The 4,507-nt window shown below is 41.6% G+C and overlaps 1 long non-coding RNA gene across 1 annotated transcript in view; it reads left to right on the plus strand.

The window, feature by feature from the left end:
- Positions 1–3,345, plus strand: part of LOC311243829 — a 7,014-nt gene extending 3,669 nt beyond the window's left edge. Inside the window, exon 3 of the long non-coding RNA XR_014620678.1 lies at positions 2,975–3,345. This is a non-coding gene — a long non-coding RNA (uncharacterized lncRNA). The remainder of the gene's footprint in view (positions 1–2,974) is intronic.
- The last annotated feature ends 1,162 nt before the right edge of the window (positions 3,346–4,507 follow it).

Here is a 4,507-nt window from a genome sequence, read left to right on the forward strand (position 1 = left end):
AGGATAATGAAACAATGATCCCACTAAATGGCCAGACGAGTCATATGGCGACATCTACAATTACCTCATTGAGTCTCCAGGTAGACTGTTTATATTTAAGTGCAGTGGTCTGTAGCCACTCAGACTACCACCGAAGCTCCCCCCTCTGATGGAACAGTCCAGGGTGGGTGTGCGTGGCGTCACAATCCGTGGGCAATCTGCGCATGTGCATGGGGAATAGCCGAATAGGTGCTTAAAAATGGGCTTTTTCTCTGCCGATTTAGTTCTGATCGATTAGGAATGGATCGCGCCGTGTTCAGGAGATTCAGGCGCATACAAGTCTATTCGATCATGTCTCCAGCACCCACACAGCCGTAGCTGCAATCACTTACATCACGGCTCTCATCCACATTCATTCATTTGCTCCCCCCGCAATCTCCTCCCGATTTCAGAATCCCAGAAGACTATTGTTGATGAGTTGTTATGAAGAGCTGGCTACAATCCAGGAACAAAGATACAATGGTAAACCACTATCTTCCTCATTCCTGGTTGTGTCTGTGTGAAATATCTCCCCAAACAGGTTCAAATGTTCTCGAGGTCATGTCCTAGTATCCTCTATAGTATACAGTGCCCCATTGTTCTGACAGGATTATTACGTTCCTTTTGGCCTCCTTGCTGACGTGGACGAGAAACCTATCTATAGGCCTAGTTATCAAATTCTTGGTTTGCAATGGTTTTGCACCTTGTGGGTAAATAAAAACCCAGTTTTCATCTATAACTCCTGTTTCCTCATTGTCTCACGGCTTGGTCCCTAACAAGGAGAAATGGGCATTCTAAACACTGTGCAATTTTTAGAATGTATATCCCGGACTGTATTTTTATTGTTATTTGTGATTTTTGACTACCTAAACTTTACGCAACATAGGGGAGGAGCAAACATAGCTTGCATAGCAGCCTTCTAAACTCTCATTTGAAAATTACCTTGAAGAAAAAGTTTTCTGCCAGTGAAGTTTTGTCACAGATATTTGACAGTGAAAGTGACATAGGAGAGAATGTGTCTGAGACCCGGATTATGAGGCGTCCTCCTCTGATGAGAATGAGACCCTTAGTGCAGATGCTCCTGTTGTCTCTCAACCACAAGCAGACACGTTACTTTCCAAAAACGGAAAGTTATCATGGGCCCACTCCCCACTTGAACAACATAATATATATTATGTATGTATAATTGGGTGGGTGGGGGGGAGTAGGAGTAATGTTTTATTTAAATGGTTATTTAGGTAATCAACTAAGTAACATGAAGCACTTGAAACATACATTTGGGTAACACTTTTGATTATGATCATTTTCTGGAGGTTTAAACTGCTGGGCTCAAAATGTCCCCAAGGATAAAGAGTGTAAAGTCAATTTGAGGATAACACGAGGGTTAACAAAACCATTTCAAATAATTTGAGCCCTGCTAGATAGAGGTAGCAAATAACTCTAAGGATGGCAATAATAATAATAAACGTTATTTGTACAAATTCCATACAAGAATTGCAGCCCAAAGTGCTTCACAGCAGAAAATACACTAGAATACATCAAATGAGCATAAAATAGACAGAATAAATGCAATGCAGAAAATAAAAATACAAGATGATAGAAGTAGATGATCGTAGTGTTCTTGGGGGCATGTAGTTGACAAGAAAATTGCCAATATAGCTTGGTCTGGTTCCATTTAGGGCTTTGTACATAAGGAGGAGGACCTTCAAATCAATTCTAAATGTTACCGGAAGCCAGTGTAATAGCCTAGCTGAGAGTTGAATAAGCTGAAGGATTTTCTTCAGTCGGCTTGGAATAAAGGCATGGATCCGTTTTTCAGCATCCTTTTGATTTATAAATGGTTGTACTTTAGCTTTGTTTCTAAGGTGGAAGAATTATGTTTTTGTCACCTTGTTAATGTGGGACTTAAAGCTTACAGTAGACCTGAGTCTATGATAACCAAGACTTGTAAGCAAGGAGTAAGTTTCCCCATAATATTATTCAGCAGAATTTCTCTTGAAATTGAAATTTGGTAAATTCCAGTAAATATTGCAATTCCGAAACTCTTGAGTATCATAAATGGATTCAGCATCCCGAATAACCCCCAAAACCACTCCAACATTGTTGAAATTGATCAAGTAGTTTCCGAGATTTGTCCATTTAGGTGATTATGCAAATGTAGCTAATTATGCAAATAAAAAAAGTTGCCCAACATGTACAACTTAGCATCCGGCAGTTTCTAAGTGCTGGTGACCCATACTATCCATATCTATCATAAAAGTTTGGTGGTTCCAAAATTTCCGGGTTCATTGTCTTGGCAAATAGACTATAACCCTGGGGGTTGAAACGTTGTATTCGCTGTCATACGGCTAACCCTGGGGTTTAAACGTTGTATTCCCTGTCATACGGCTAACCATGGGGTTTAAACGTTGTATTCCCTGTCGTACGGCTAACCATGGGGGTTGAAATGTTTTATTCCCTGTCGTACGGCAAACCCCAGGGTTTAAACGTTGTATTCCCGGTCTTATTAGCCATAAGTTATGGCTAACCTGGGGGTTGATATTTTCACCCAAACAAAAACAAGCTGGCCAACAGACTGCTCCAATTTCCAATTTTACCCTATGTTCTTCACTTCTTATGACCCCCCCCCCCCCCCCCCCCCCCCCCCCCCATTAAGAACACCTGCAACCCAAAACAGAACAACCCCCAGCCAATAAACTACCCCCACCCTTGCTTTAGTCCAGAAGACCCCGGAAATGTAACCACACGTCTCCTTCCACCCCCCCCCCCCCCCCCCATAATATCCCCGTAGTATGGTGGTAGTGACAAAAGAATTATGGAAATACCATGAAGCCTTTTGGGAAATACATGATACTTTTTCGTAAGGGTATGCTATTCTGTATAAAGCTTCAAAACATGATGACTGCAGCATGATAGATGAAATAGGTCACCAACAAGTGTGTTTTCATTTCCTTAGCCTCCTTTGTGGATAAGCACCGGGCCACCCTGATCCAGCGGGTGAACATGGTGGCATCCATCTTGGATGAACTCCTTGCCCGGGGTGTCATCACCAAGGAAGGCTACAATCTGGTGATGTCTAAGAGCACCACATAGCGGTCCCCTGAACGCCAGTGGGCCAAGCGGCAAGGACCTCTTCTATGAGATTCTGGTGGAGAACCAATTATTTCTCGTCAATGACCTGAAGAATAAATAGACATAATTGTCTATTTAGATGTCATAAATGTGTCTGATTTTACCAGTTGGGAGGACGACGGGATGGATCAAGCGCAGAGACTAAATTGAATCTGCGACCCAATTTATTTTTTTGCATGTGTGTGTTACTGTGTGTGCCACCCATTGCATGTGTGTGTCACTGCATGATGAATAAAGACTTCTTCAAAAAGTACAGTTTATTATTATTTATTATTACATAATATACTGGTTCATATATTTTTTTATTCAGCACAAAATCAAGACAGTACATATATGCAGATATACTTTACAACTCGTTCTCAACTAACATCATGTCTGTACCCAGACCCGGCGCCATGGGCGGGCATTAGGGGGCCGGGCCCGCCCACTGAGTCAGCTGTGCCCACCCTGGTAAAAAAAAAAGAAAATGATTTTTTTTTGTCTTTTTTTTTTGTCAATCAAAGTCAACTATCCAAATCCTTAGTCGGGGACAACCCTAGTGGGCACTGATGTCAACAACAACACTACTGAAGCTAGCACGGCACTCTGTGAGAATTCGTTTTCTACCCTCAAGAACGTCTTTACAGAACATCGCCTTAGTATGCTTCATCGACGCAAGGCCAATTGAATTCAGTTGTCATTTGAGAAGGACCTAACAAAAAAGTTCAGGAATGAGTGGAGGGGCAGTGTTTTAAGAAGATTTCACTCTGTTCCCAAACGCCGCTTGCCGCTCTACTAATGATGGTGAGTAGCCTGTGGAGGAATTTTGTTTGCTTTTTTATGCACCTTATTTTTGTCAGTTCAGTTCAATTTGTCAGTGAATTCAGAAGTGTTGAATAAATGGAGACTTTTCAAAGATATAGAATAGAATAGAAATGTATTATCCTGATGGAAATTTGACATTGCAAATCACTCAACATTAAACATTTAGACAGAACAAGTCACGAATAAGAATAACAAAACAAATGGCCTAAGAATAGAATAAAATGAAATAGAATAAAAGATACAGTAAATAAATACAGTAAAAATATACTGAAGTCTACAGTAGGTGTAATATTGCACAGTGCTGTTTAAGAGTCCAGGAAGGTGGTAACTGTCACTGCTCAGTGATGCAGTGTATAGTCTGATGGCTGTCGGAATGAAGGACTTCCTGTGCCGTTCAGTGCTGCATTTAGGTAGTGTGAGCCTATAACATGCTCCTCCTGTCAGCCAAGTCTGTGTATAGTGGGTGGGAGGGGTTTTCCCTGATGGCCTGGGCCCTCATTTATCAATGGTGCGTACGCACAGATATGTGCGTAACCCGTGCGTACGATCATTT

This window comes from Notolepis coatsorum (genome assembly GCF_963971535.1).
Source record: "Notolepis coatsorum genome assembly, chromosome: 17".
NCBI classification, from domain to species: Eukaryota; Metazoa; Chordata; class Actinopteri; order Aulopiformes; family Paralepididae; genus Notolepis; species Notolepis coatsorum.